Source organism: Lathyrus oleraceus, chromosome 4 (assembly GCF_024323335.1).
Source record: "Lathyrus oleraceus cultivar Zhongwan6 chromosome 4, CAAS_Psat_ZW6_1.0, whole genome shotgun sequence".
In the NCBI taxonomy this organism is placed as follows: Eukaryota; Viridiplantae; Streptophyta; class Magnoliopsida; order Fabales; family Fabaceae; genus Lathyrus; species Lathyrus oleraceus.
The window spans coordinates 97,374,030-97,389,753 of NC_066582.1; the positions used below are offsets into that span (position 1 = coordinate 97,374,030).

The 15,724-nt window shown below is 34.7% G+C and overlaps 1 long non-coding RNA gene and 1 other non-coding gene across 2 annotated transcripts; both read left to right on the plus strand.

The window, feature by feature from the left end:
- The first annotated feature begins 1,954 nt into the window (after positions 1-1,954).
- On the plus strand, positions 1,955-3,238 carry LOC127073637 (uncharacterized). The gene is made up of 2 exons (XR_007785832.1): positions 1,955-2,518; positions 2,621-3,238. It is a non-coding gene; the product is annotated as an uncharacterized LOC127073637 (long non-coding RNA).
- Positions 3,239-4,485: 1,247 nt separating this feature from the next.
- On the plus strand, positions 4,486-4,592 carry LOC127078066 (small nucleolar RNA R71). The gene has a single exon (XR_007787812.1). It is a non-coding gene; the product is annotated as a small nucleolar RNA R71 (small nucleolar RNA).
- Positions 4,593-15,724: the final 11,132 nt, after the last annotated feature.

Sequence of the window (15,724 nt, forward strand, 5' to 3'; positions counted from 1 at the left end):
TAGAGTAATGTTTCTCTTGGAATCATTTTTGTATGATAAAAATTGTAGGAGATAGGGTCTAGGGAGACCCATATTTGATTAGATGAATTCATCTGGCCAACCACCATCAACCAACTTGCTAACTTGTAATTCTCTTGACTTTTTAGGCTCATGGTAGATCATATATGTATAAGATGATGAATTTTGAAGTGTACCTTGAGAAATTTGATCAATTGGTGAAGAAGTTTGTTGAAGAAGTTATACAAGATACCCAGACAAACTAGGGTTTCCAAGGCAAACCAACTCCAAACTCTTGAAGAAATCTTGACCAAAATAACATGTAAAGATCAGTGGGACTCATATATGTTGCTTTGAAACATTGTGGACCATTACCTGGTTATACTCTTAGCCATGAGGGTCTTAAACCCTAGATATAAACTTGATAGATCAATGGGGATCATGCCCTACCTACAAAAGAGTTAAGCAAATGCTGTCGCTACGCGAAAAATACAGAGTCGCCATCGGTTTTTATTTATTCCAAAGGAAAGGGAAAATATCGAGAAAACCCCAAAGAGTGGTCGTCGCAACCACGAACAGGTTCGGAAGTCGGTTATGCAAGGGGAAGGTATTAGCACCCCTCACATCCATGGTACTCCATGGGAACCATCTAGGATGTTTGCTCTTACGTGTGTATTATTTATCGAATGCTTCCTTGCCAAAGGTTTGCGGAGATGGAGGTAGATTTTAAATTAGTGTGCTCGCCAAGGAATGGATCCTCGTGCCTACGTATGCCCACTTGTTGAAGTGAGAAATCAGAGCGTCCGTAGTTCGTGGTTTTGAAATTGTTTGGTTTGTTTTGTTGATTTTATTACCTTGAAGAAGGATTTTTGATTGTGTCGCCCTAAGGCTCAAACAAAAGGTTTGAATGCGTTGAGTTGTTTTTATGTTTTGAGAAATGAGTTATTGATTTAGGATTATACTAAAGACTATGGATAAAGGTGAATGCCTCAAACGGTCAAGCCGAGCGTCTTGTGTTCGAAGCATTCAGGATGAGTGTAGGAGAGCTCCAGTCTCATCCCTTCTTTATCGCTTAAGGCTCGTGACGTACGATCCTAATTGCCATTTATTGTGTTTTTGGATTTGATTTGGAAAAGGCCGCTTGACGTTGGATCAAAGGTTTGTTTGTTGTTTTTGATTTAAGAAAAGGACCACTTGACGTTGGATCAAGGGTTTGATTACTGGTTGCGAAATGGTGAACGTTCCTAATGCCTAAGGAGTATCGAATCAAACAATAAAAGAAAGCGAGTAAATGCGTACATGATAAAGGGGAGGGGGTACATGTAAAGTACAAGGGAGTGCAAGAAATAAAAGGTCTCATTGTAAGGTAGCCCAAGAGAAAGCCATGTGTGTGCAAGTATGTTCTAAACTAAAAAGCATGCAAAAATTATCCTATTTCTAACACTAGGGGTACAATCGTCATTTCACAATTATGATCTAATCGAATTAAATTTCTATTTATGAAATCCCTAACTAAAGAAAATTAAAATCTAAACTAGATTTGATATTTCTAATTCTAAAAACTAAGAGATTATCTAATCTACTCTAAAACTTTAATGAGCCTAAATGTCTAATTACTTAATATTTCTAGAATTCTAGTCTAATTTAACATTTCTAATTGGATTATAAAATTCTAAAATATTTACTTCTAATTTTCCAAAATCCCTAATTCTAAATTGAATTTCCAACTATCATAATGTTCTAAGTCCTAAATCTATTCTAATTTTCTCAAAATTCTAATCTAAGATTGTTTAATCAAAGTTTAATGTTCCTAAAACTATTTAATTCTAATGACTAATTAACTCTAAAATTCCAAACTAAACTAATTAACCTAAATTAATTCTAACAAATACAAGTTAATCCTAATATGTCCTAATCAATTCCTAAAATCTATTAAGTCCTAACTAATCCTAATTAATTCAATATTATCCTTTAATCAAGAAAATAATCTTGATTACCAAAAGAGGCATCAAACTAGAAACACACATCCAAACAGTACTGGGCTCAGGAATATGGGAACCAGTCCACACGAATGGGGGTGCAGGGATATCCCGTTTAGGTCTTAGGCACCAAGCAAGTCCATACCCGATCCACCAGCTTAAGCAAAAAAGAACAATAAACATCTCATGCCAAGACGTGAGCTACATCGACGGCTTTTACACAAACGGAAACCGGGAACGGCACGATCCTCCTACCGTCATCCTTTCGTACTTCACGACCTCCACGTTTGGAATCAACGATCAATGCCATGGATTCACATTTAGCAGCCGACTTCAAATCTAAATCGTCTTCAGATATCGTATTCGGAATCAACATTTTCGATAGACGATTGCGGCGAACTCCAGATCTGAACTCGATTCATCCCTCAGCCGTAAATACCAATATAAATCAATCAAGAACAACAGACATGATAACTCGCATGCGTGTGAAGCTAAGGCAAAGGTGGAAAGGAGATAACGCTTACTCACCCGATCGGGACCAGGTATTACGTGTTTCACCTCGAGTTACTCTTTCTTCTTCCTTTGAACTACTTCTATTTCTGTTAGCTCATGGAGATCGTCTTTGTTGAGAACCTTGGTTGCAGGTTGTTTCCGAGGTAGAAGACGTAGTTTTCGTCGGAATCCAGAAATGGTGGTTAAAGATCCGCGATGGTAGGAGATGATGACAAGAAAAGAGATGGATGAAGGTTGTTGTGAATTGGAAAATGGATTGATCGAAGGTTTTGGTTGAAGAATTGGGATTTTGTGATGAGGCTAAAGAATCTCGGTTGGGAAGAGGAGGTTGAAGTGGTGGTTAACGGTTTTTGTGAGTTTGTTACGGTTGTTGAAGGAATTGAAGAGAGGAAGAAGAAGAAGGATCTCGATGAAGAGAAGTGAATTGATTTTTTATAGAGTTATGAGAGGGATTGAAAGTTTGTTAGAAAAAAATCTGTGTGAGAAATTCTGTTATCGAAATGGCTTGTGCAGTTTGGCTTAATTTTTCTGTTATTTCTATGCTTGGATTGCGGTTTACCGGCTTGGCTCGTGTGCTTTGAAGCGTGTTGGCTAGCTTGGCATGCGTTTCAGCTTTTTTCGCACCGCTTTGTGAAGCTTGCTGCTTGCGTTTGATTAGCAGCTTTTGTACTGCGTTCCAATTTGGTTGTGCTTATTGAAATAAACTAAAGTAAGTAGATTAATAAAATTGGATGATGGATTATGATTAATATGGTAACAAATGAGATTTAATTGGATAAATTTGTATGGTTGAATTATGGATTAATTGGTTAGATAAAATGGATATTGGTTTTGGACATGGATAATGCATTATTGCAAAAAATGGATTAACAAATGTTAAAATGGGCTTATTTAGATAAAAAAAATGAAAGTGGATTATGGAATGGATTTAAACAAGAGTGGATTTTCTAAATGGATATGTAAAAGAAATGGTTAATTGGCTTCAAAAAAATAAAAAAGATTAAATTTCCAAATCAACTCGATTTTTCAAGAATCAATTTTGGAAAAAGAACAGAATGATTTCTAAAACCAAATTTATTTTCAAAGATCAAATCTAACTTCAAAATCAATTTGAACTTCAAACGTTAATTTGAAATTGAAATCAATACGAAGTCATAATCAATCAGAATCATTATTAACATGATGCCAAGAGGATGCCTGCTTGTGGCGAACCATGCTTATTCAATGAAATGAATGAATGAGGGTGATATGCAAATGTTTAGGGTTAGTGACCTATAAGACCAATGTGAAGGGTGAGGCGAATTTTAGGGTATGACAAATGCAAAGACATATTTTTGGTATTTTGGTTAGTAAAAATGATAATATACAGGTATGATACAATCTTATGGTGCTTGGTGATCTCTCCCAAAACAAACCCAATGGAAAAGGGGTAAGGAGGATGCCAAGGTATGATCCCAATGCTAATGCATATGATGAAATTGCATGAGGGATCTTAGGGTCAAAATTGGGGTTTTACAACAATGCATTATTGTTTTTGTACGAAAAGTTGGGATAGTTCTTCCAACCTGGGTTATAGGTGTTTGAGTAAGGGTTTCCTTGAGCATAGTTCACCTGGTATGTGGAGGTTCCTATCAAGAGTTGACATTCTGGGGCATCATGCCCTGGAACTCCGCATATCTCGCAGTTTGGTGCTACGGCAGCCACGGTGGCTGCGGGTGTTATGGTCAAGTTTTTTGTCTTTTGAGTAAGAGCGTCTACCTTGACGTTGATATGGTCAAGACTGCTTAATTCATACATACCGCCTTTCGTTGGAGGTTTCTCTACAGAGGTTCTTTCGCTTCCCCACTGGTAATAATTCTGGGCCATACTTTCGATAAGTTGATAGGCCTTATTGTAGGGTTTATCCATCAGTGTGCCACCTGCGGCGGTGTCTATTGTCAATCTTGTGTTGTACAAGAGACTGTTGTAAAAGGTATGGATGATCAACCATTCTTCTAGACCGTGATGTGGGCAGAGCCTCATCATGTCTTTGTATCTCTCCTAAGCTTCAAAAAGTGATTCATTATCTTTTTGTTTAAACCCGTTTATTTGGGCTCTTAGCATAGTCGTCTTACTAGGTGGGAAATATCGTGCTAAAAAAACTTTCTTCAACTCGTTCCACGTAGTGACAAAGTTGGATGGTAGAGACTGGAGCCAAGCTCTAGCTCTATCTCTTAATGAGAAAGGGAAAAGATGTAGTCTTATAGCTTCGGGGCTGACACCATTTGCTTTCACTGTGTCTGCGTATTGCAAAAACACTGACAAATGTAGGTTCAGGTCCTCTGTGGGACTACCTGAAAATTGGTTTTGTTGTACGACTGACAACAATGAAGGTTTTAGCTCAAAATTATTGGCCTCGATGGCAGGGGCAGCGATGCTATTATGTGGTTCATCCTGCGAAGGGATTGCATAGTACTTAAGAGGACGGTTCTGCGGTCCTTCGGCCATCTCTGGTCGAATAACTAGTTTAGGAATATGGATATTAGGATCGGGAAGATTTAGCTTGATACGATGTTCTCGTATCAGGTCTCGTATCCGACATTCTAGCCTTAGATGACGCTCAGGATCGTCGAACAGTAGCTTTAATTTCTCGCCTTGAGAGCGAGTACTTGGCATACACTCGACAAATTAGAAAGGGAAATAGACTAATTTAGTCCTCGGAAACGGCGCCAAAAACTTGATCGCGTGACTAGTAAGCCTATAGGAATCATGATTGCAAGTGCACAGTCGTATCACGTAGTTGTAAGGATTATCGAACCCACGAGGACTAATAATCGAACGTATCGTTATCTAATGTTACTATGTAAATCTAAGGCTGATGTTCGTTCTGAGATTGGAGGGATGAAGAGAAATAACATTAACAAAATATTAATATATATATATAATATATATAATTATATATATATATATATATATATATTATATATATATATATATATTATATATAATATATATATTATATATATATATATTGATAAAGGGATATCGGTATGTAACGCATCAAACTTCGTGGATTCGATAGATAGTTGGTGTAATCTTATTGGTCAAAATATTATTCAGTAGAAAATATTTATAAAAAGGGCTTAGTCTCACACTCTCGTTTTATTGACTATGATCATACTCTTAAACCAGAAGGCTTGGCTCTCGCGGTCTCACTATGAATTTAAAATTAATTTTTGAATATGAATAAAGTCTAATTAATCCTAAAGCGCTCTCGCTGTGTTTAGGATTAATGCCTAGTTTCAACTATCCGGTTAAAATCTCAAACTCTCGTTCTTATTGACCGTAACCTTTGTTTGCTTTGTACTCTCGTACGAAAAACAGTTTTGAATAAAACAAGAAACTAAAACCGGAAAAGTAAGTTTTATAAAATCCAACACCAATTATTTAGGAATCATGTCGTTTCGACGATCTTTACATACCGATATCTAAAGGTTTAGCCGGACATGGATCCAGTAACAGACATGGTGTTCAGACAATCAGGCATACAATAAGGCATAAATAATTAAAATGGAAATTAAAATAAAACTTGGAATATAAATCGAGAACTTGAAATAAATCCCGACTCTTCGAACTAAACAATACCGACAAGCTTTGGCAATCGAGTACACCGTTACAATTGAAATCAAATGCGTAAACAATAAGTTGCAATAGTCCCCGATGTGGAGAATCTATTGCTTTTACAAATTAAGAAATTTCCTAAGAAAATCTAACCAAAAGAATCTAACTGAAAAAATGCACACCGCGAAAGAAAACCGACCCTCCTTTATATACTTTCCACTTCCCTAGATTGTAGCATTTGTTGGTTGAAAAGGTAAGTGGAAGTCATGGCTAAAATTGTGGAGGTCGTGGCTAAAAAGGTGGAGATAAAATAGGGGAGACCGGGTTGTGGCGGTTGCCATAACCCTAGTTTGATCTCTGTGGCGAACGCCACCTTTTGAGGGATGGGCGCCACCACTTCCTTGCTTTGTGGCGGGCGCCACCACTCCCTTTAAGTCATGTGGCGGGAGCCACACATCCAAGTGGTGGGCGCCACATGCCTATTTGTTGTGGTGGGCCCCGTACTCTATATTTTTCTCCATTTTCTTCTCTTTTTTATTTTCTTTTTGCTATTTTCCACTTTGCTTGCTTATACATCTTTTATTCGATAAATATCTGCAATAAACATAAAATACTGCATAACAATAAGTGTTAATCAAGTAAAAAGCAATGCATATGAAGCCAAATACACGATACGTTTTCGCGGTATCAATGGCCTCATAACTTTTCACGATTCCTTTTCTTTAGTATAATCTTTATGTAACTCTCGGTTTTAATATATCAAATGAATTTTGTTTCGTCGTTCACTTTGTTGTAATCCAGTTTGTTGTAGTTAGCATTTTTGGATGTCGCTTCGTATAATAGTGAGGCCCAGATCCATCAAGATATGGTTATACCTTTGAAGAGTGTTATGCATTACAGAGGATCGTTCCCTGACCAAGGGTAGCATCCTCATCCATTCCCCCAGGGTATGATTACGATGTATTTCATGGAAAAAAGAATGGTTGATTTTAGGGCTTCTAGTACTTACTAAATGAGATAGGACATCGACTCAGGTGTTTTCCTCCTGAGGTACACAGTTAATCTTGAACGCTTTGAATTCTTCCAACTTTGCCACAACCAATTTGAGGTATTTCTTGAGCAAAAGGACATTTTTCTAGGATTCTCCTTTTATTTGGGAAGCAACCAATTGGGATTCTTTTCTTAGCTTAATGCATTTGGCCCTCATTTCTTCTACGAGTATGATCCCGACGATGACGACCTCATATTCGGCTTGGTTGTTAGTTGCTAGAAACTTGAATCTTATAGACACTTCAACTACTAAACTAAAATTATTTTCTAATATCACACATGTGCCACTCCCATTGCTGTTGGACGATCTGTCGGTGAATACCATCCATGTATGATCTGGGTTTGGAGGTATGAAATTCATTTTTGCTAAGAAGTCAACAGACAATTAAGCTTTAAAAAATCTGGGCTTTCAAAGATTTCCTTGCATTAATGAGACCTTGAAATCGAATAACTCAATGGCCCACTTTGTAAGATGCTCGGCTAGAGCCGGTGAGTAAAGCACATGTTTTGGAGGCAGATCTATCTGAACCACAATGGAATGTGCAATGAAGTATCATTGTTACCTGTATGATGTTGTTACCAACACCAAGGATGCCTTTTCTATCTTTTGATATCGCGTTTCTGCCCCTACCAATGCTTTGGAAATGCAATACACCAGCCTTTGGTGGGTTTCATATTCTCTAATCAAAACAAAACTTACAGCTTCTTCGGTAACAACCAAATATAGATATAAGATTTCCATCGGAGATGGTCGGGTAAGTATTATGGGTGTGGCCAAGGTTTTCTTCAAAGATTTAAACGCTTATTCATAATCAGTTGTCCATTTGAAACCGATAATCTTCTTCAATAGTCTGTAAAAAGGTAAAGTGTGATGTGCTAACTTTGAAATAAATTTATTTAAAGCAATCCACATACCATTTAACCTCTGAACCTCCTTTTTTGATGTCAACGAGCTCATTCTAATCATTGTTTCACACTTTTCTGGGGTTGCTTCGATCACTCTCTCGTTCAAATAGAAACCCAAGAACTATCCTGCCCTTACCCGAAGCTATATTTCTCCGGGTTGAGGAGCATATTCTATTGTCAGACCCTTATTAAACACCCAATGAGGTGTTGAGTGTGAAGCTCCTTTTGACTAGACTTTATGATCATATCATCCATGTATACCTCTAGCGTTTCTCATGTCTCTTGTTGAAAGATCTTGTTCATCATTCTCTGATAGGTTGTGCTAACATTCTTTAATCCAAAAGGCACGACATTGTATTTATAATTGGCTCACTCGGTTATAAAGGTTGTCATTATCCAGTCAGACCCATACATAGGTATGTGATTATACCCCGAGTAGGCGTCCATAAGTGAAAGTAATCAACATCCCGCTTAATTAAGATCTTTTGGGAATTCTATATTAAGATTTGTATAATCAATGCACATCTTCCATTTTCTCGAGGCCTTCTTTACCAACACTACAATGGATAACCACTTTATATACTTAGCTTCAGAAATAAATCAGGTATCTAATAAACCCTTAACTATGCTTGTAGTGGCCTCCTTTTTTTTAGATTGTATCCTCCAATTTTGGAAGACGTAACTGGAACTAGCATCCACATTCAACTAGTGACATGTTATGCTAAGATCAATATCGTGCATCTGATATGGGGTTATAACTAAGAGGTCGTCATTATTCTGAAGGCATTCAATCAGCATTGTTTTTACTTCTAAAGGAAGTCTAACACCTGCTTTAACTAACATGATTGAGTCTTCCCCGAGCTGGATGGTCTCAAACTCACCATCTAGCACCGGTCGAACATCATCTTCACGAGAATCTATGTCGAACGCACTGGGACTCTCCAGTTCTCTTTATGCTTCTGAGGTCGGGGCTGATGCCAAAAGATCCTTTTGTAGGATTCCTTTAATTTGTTTCACTTTATCTATGTTAGTTGTCAATGAGGTTGAACTTCCTTATGCATTGTGGTAAGTCACTTTCAAATTGACTGGAGAGGCCATTGCATTTAGTCTTCCTAGAATGACCTCTCTATGATACCTTTGAAGGCACTCTGGCACTCTATTATCAAAAAATTGAGGATCATTTTTCTTTGCTATCTCCTTACCCAACATTCACTACCAGATCCATAGCTCCTTGAGGACGAGTGATTGAATCGTTGAATTCTAATAGATCTCCTTCACCATACCGACTCAAATCCGCTTGCTGGATTCCTATCAGATTCATCGTACCTGAATATAGGATGTTACACGAACTTCTGTCATCTACAAGGAATCCGATTAGATTGTGATCATCTATGGTGATTGCAAGAATCATAAGTAAATCTCCGTTTGGAATTCTGTTTATCTTATCGCTATATAGAAATATTAACTCTCCTCGACCTTCCCTTCACCGAGTGTCTGTGTCAGTCACAAGTATAAAGTGATCTAATGAAGGATATGTGTTAGATGATGTGATATCATAAAATTCTTCAATTTATAATGCCTGGTAAATAGTTGATTCAGAAAATGTATTGAAGATTCTAGTCATAGCTATCCGAATTATTGTCTTTGTTTCTCCAGTTGAGGTTACAACTCAAGATTAGCCTAAAGATGAAAGTTAACGAGAATTAAATGTCATTTTCCAAATTGTGGAAAAAAAAAGGGACTAATTATGTGTGCTAATGGTGTGTTATGTGCATGTATGCCTAACTTATGTTTGTGTTCGTATTTGGTTAGTAGATCTCTTGAGGTGTATAAACCATCTTGCATCTCTTGATGTATGATACTTCTGTTGTTGTTGTAGTTCTGATTGGGTGTGCTATTTGTGCTCTGTTTTAATAGTTGTTTGCTTATATGCTGAAGCATCTGGCCTGACATCTGACCATCAACTATGTGAGCATGTTTGTGTGTGAGCATGTATGCAAGTCTCTCATTATTGATGTTTGTTGTTGATGTATGTGTATGTGTGTATTCTTCTGGATAAGAATTGTTTTGATTTGCTCCTGCATATCTTGAGAAAGTTGAAAGTTGTTTTATTCAAAATTTGCCAAAGGGGAAGATTCTCGTTCTTTTGATTGGCCACTTTAGGTAAAATAACATTTGTAGTATTAGATGTATTTTAGGTGAAGATACAACATGTGGGATAAGATGTTCCAGCACGTGTGCAACATCTGTCCCCAGTCTGGAAGACAAAAGAAGTAAATCATTTTGACCAAAATTTTGTTTGATTCAAATAAGATTTGATGTTGTACCTTTTAGCAATATGTTATTGAGTAAGCATTTCTAAAAATAATTAATAAGATCAAAGCCAATTAAATGAAGATTTAAATTGAATGAAGATTAAATCAAATCAAATATTTTTGTGGATGTTTTTAAAGCAAATCAAATATGCATTAGAACTAATTCTATATCAAATATAACGCCCATCAGAGAAAAACCCATGATATGGATTACTATTTAAGGAGACTAATGCATACCTTTGAATATACACATGTTTTGAAGAACTAGTATGCTAGGGGTTTGTTCTTTGAGTCTTTGTAATCTTGTTGGTTTCGTAAACCTCTAAAGAAGCCAAAACTGAATATTCAAAGCATATAAGTGGATTGTTAAATGAGTTGTAATTCAACATCTTTAATATGTAAATTGTTGAAAGCATTAATCACTAGGGTAATTATTGAGAAAAAGTGAGAAGATTTCTCATATTTAGGGGGAGTCCTAAATAGAAAGACACAGGTAGTATTAGGAAGTATACATTAAATAAAGTTTGTTCATCTAAGATTAATTGTACTGATACTATTAATAGTGTATTTTTTTTCTTGGATTGGAAGTCCCCTAAATGTAGGTGATGTTGCAATGAACTGGGTTAACAATTCTCTTGTGCTCTTTATTGCTTTCTGTTTTAATTCCTTAATATTTGACAATCTGGTTTAAACTATTGTACATGTTATCCCACACACCGTGTCTAACATATGTCCCGATAGAACAAAATTCCAATATTGATATTCTTGTAAATTATAGTATTTGTATCCTATAAATATAAATTATCTAACATTTTTAAAAGTATACCTTGAAGACAATAATCCAAACTACATTATTTTATTCTATCTTTCTCTCATTCATCTCTATCTTTTTATAGTTGGATATTATTTTGGTTAATTTTATAACACATGCATTCATTCGTTTACCTGGACTAGTGCATATCATTTCCATTTTCAAATGATTTGGTTTGTATTTGTTTTGTTTGAAATATGACAAGTTTTAAATTATACTATTTTTTTATACAAGAGGACCTAAGCCCCAAAACAAGAAAAAACTACAAATTAATAACACTTGAATGTAACAAATACCAACAAGATATGCTAAAAAGACATATCTCACCTCTTGAGGGAAAATATCAGGAAATTGAATTATTTTACTAAATATCACTTATAAGCTTGTTAACACGCCTATACACTTGTGTTCTTCATGATATATGTGAGAAATATGAACCTCCCAATCACGAATAATCAAACTCTTTATTCTTTGAAACAGGCCCCAACCAACTCCCATCTTGCAAAATGTTGTAGTAATCACTGAAAACATATCTTTACTATCAATTTGAAACTTCAATTTCCTATACCATTTTGTCAACACTTTCTTCAATCCATCATAGATTCCTCAAAGCTCCATAACACCAACTTTATAATTTTCTATATATTTTGAAAATCCACCTCTACATACCATGTTGATCTCTGGTTAGGCCTTCACACCATGCTTGTCATTCTCCTTTATCCTTTATATCTGTTTTTAGCTTAGTCCACTCATTCTTCTATAGTGTCCGTCTGATTTGTTGGATTGCACTTTGCTCAATCATGACTTTTTCATGCAAACCTAAACTCATATTATAATTCCTTACTTTCAATCGAATTCCTTATGCTAAATTATCAGGAAGACTGCAATCATCCACATGCTCCATTTGGTTACTCAATACCATATAGCGTGAAACGATGTTTCCCATATAGATTGCTAATCCTCTTGATCTCCCCCACTTAAGTTTTTTTGCAAGTTATATCAATCCACTCTTGCAAGTTTAAGTTGAAAAATATGTTCCAAATTTTTTCTTTCATAAGTGAAGTTTAGACCTATATGGAAATTATGCAGTCACGTAGAGCATGAATAATATATTCAAAAACACCATCACAATATGTACACTAAGGATTTTATATATGTAATTAGTGTAACAACCGGTTGGTTTTGAGGCTATTGCGTTCCACCATCCAAACAAAATCTCTAACTTTTTCAGCCACCCTCATCCTCCATATTATACTCCAATAATCAATATTTATGCTACTGTTTGAGTTGCTAATTTTCTCAAAAGCACTAGATACTATAAAATTGCAATTGTTTGTACCCCCCTATAAACATACATCAACACCAATTTCAGCCATTGGAGGATGAATAACCATCAATCTTTTCAGGATTATATGTGGAAGAAGACTTCCAAGCCAATCAAAATTCCACTCTCCATTACTATCCATTAAATGTGATACTTTAACATTCTATTCTATTAAACTTCGATAAAAGTATCCATCGTGCTTGACAAAAAAATCCTCGGTGCCACTCAACAATAACTATTACAAAAAACACATTTAACCTCATACGTGAAGTTGATTTAACCTTGGTTATAAAAGCGATGTAACAAAGGGCATCATAAAAACTCTCAATTATACCCCTCATTTTAGAACAACCATGGGGATAGTTGAAACGGTAACTAGTTTAATCCCCAACAATATTTTTTCTTATATATTCAAAACTATGGCCACAAACCTCTCGATTTATGGCCAAACTCGAGGGGAAACATATATTATTTTTTTAAATACTCATTACATTGTTTACACAAAATATTAATAAATTAATTTGTTTACAAACTACATTGCTTACACGGAATATTACATTATTTACACAAAATATTAAAGTAAAAATATATAACAAATTTTGAATCTGATCAATCATCATCGCTGTCGGAGAAGAACAAATGGTGGATATCTCGGGGAAGAAAAAATATTGGACCCTCATTTCATTGAATCTTGGGGAAGATCAAATGTTGGACATTTCATACATTTATTTCTGATATAAATAAATAAAAAGGTTAGATGAATAAAATAAATATTTAGTTATATGATTATTTAAGAACATAAACCTTGAATTCAAATAATTTTTTACTTTTGCAATCCATCACAAAGAATTTTTCCAAGCTTCTTTAAATTTCAAAGTTTTCATGTCAAATGTTTCATTATCAATTTTTAATATTCATAATGCAATTATAATGTCTTTTAGGTTTCACGCGGATCATTAATAGTAGTGTCTTGAGCGTTGATACTCATTAAATGAACGATAAAGATTTGTTTAAGAACGGTGAAGAAACTCATTAAACACACTTATATTTTCCCCCAGCTATTACTCAAAATCGATATAAAATGTGTTTCTGCTTACATAAAAAAATACAATAAAATACGATCCATCCCAAGTGCTACATACCTCCCGATAAAGATAAGTTATATGTTTCAACCACGAGAATTTTTTCTGCACTTGCAATCCATCCATCCCAGATATTTGTTCAAAGATTTCATTATCTTGAGCAAATGTTTTCATGATATATGATTTCACAAGAAAGTAAACAAGATATATAGTGATGGATGCAGAGAGTTTCTTATGGATTGATGTGCTGGAAATATCTTAAGCATTGTTAAAATAAGGACTTTTCTCGTGGTTTTATAAAAAAAACGAGATAATATATTACTTGCAAAAAATGGTGAATGATAAAAAACTGAAAGTAACATGTCTTGTTTCCTTTTCAATTTTTCACCATTCACCATTTTTTAGTACTGCAAATGGTTCCAATTTATAACATGTTTAGTAATAAATTTTATAATGTTGTCAACCGAGAAAAACAATAAATTATGAAGTGTTTTCTTTGATCGACAACATATGAAGGTTATTCCAAAAATACAACAAAAACATCAACGTCATTATTTGAGATAGATTGCAAGAGAAAAAAAAAATGTTTTGTTCCACGAAAGAAGAACATTGGAGATTTTTTCTGTCTTACAATTCATCCCAAAGAATTATGTATACAAATTTGGAGAGGCTACAAATGAATTAAATTTATGATAAAATCTGATTAACGAGTGTTTTTATAGTAAAATATGATTATTTAATTCTTCAGGTTATTATAGAAACCGAAAGAATAGATTATTAATTTAAAAAGAAAAAAGAAAAAAAAGAAATACACCATTTTTAAAGAAATAAAAACATAAACTGAATTTGTTGAGATTCGAAACATATCCTGAATTATTTTTCCTATCGGTTATATTTATAAACTGAGGGAATATATGATATTTATTTTTAAAAAATTATAAAACATCACACATCTTGACATTATACCTCACTTTTTTGTTGTGTGAGATGAAAGCTTTGTCATAAAATATATTATTTATAGTAGTGAATCATCCTAAACTTTAACCATTTCGTCATTACCAATTGTCTGAAATGATATATCTTTCTTAGTGGGCCAAACATTAACTATATCTTTCCACAAGCTTGAGTAATATGCTTTAGCATTCACTTCATTTGTCTGACTATTATTCCTAGCATATTTGCATTATAAAGAGTTGTCTCCACTCTTAATTTTTCACCCTAACTTGAGAATGCAAGCTTTGTTCATGTCAACGAGTTTCCTCATTCCCAAATCTCCTTGTTTCTTTGGCTTGACAATGTTTTCCCATATTATCATGTTAATGTGTTTCTCAACTTCAGTATAGCTTCAATAACAACTTTACAATGGTGGATCTCAAGACAAATTATTTTCTTTCCAACTTACAAGTCTGCTCTTAACTGGCTCAATAAGATATTGCAAATCTTTCACTTTTGGACTTTTTCCAGTTATAGGTACCCCTAAATATCTGCCCATCTCTTTTATCTCCTTAAAACATGTCAACTATTAAAGATGCCTTCTAGCTTGATCTGATGTATTTTGTGAAAACATATCATAAGTTTTCTCAATGCTAATATTTTAACATAAAATAAAACATAAATTATCCAACAAATACATAACACAAGACATTTTTTTCTCTGTAGCTCTTCTAAAAAGAGATTAGACCCCCCTGTCTCAAACCTTTTCTAGGAGCAACGTAGTTTTCATTCTCTCAATTTCATAACAAGTTGAATTCCTTTCAATCTTTTCATAAGTTGCTTTTTTTTTCCTCTGAATACTATGCAATGTATGCATATTCTACTTTAGGAGTAGACTTTAAACTTGTTCTAGATTATTAATAAAGTTGTTATTAACATTCCATGCACTACAAATCATGTCCTCATATGCATCTTCTAGAACCCAAAACACTTTCAAACATGAACTTCTTTCCCCCTCTCCTAGCCTCATTATTCTGTGCAGACATAAGAATTGGATGGTGATTAGAAAAGTCCAAATGAGTGAGAACTTTAACCAAAGCATTTGGTAATTGCATTCTCCAAACTTCATTGCATAATCCTTTGTCTAGTCGTTCATAAACTCTAGAGCCTCTATGATATACTTGTCCTCTCCAAGTGAATTTATGACCAATAAA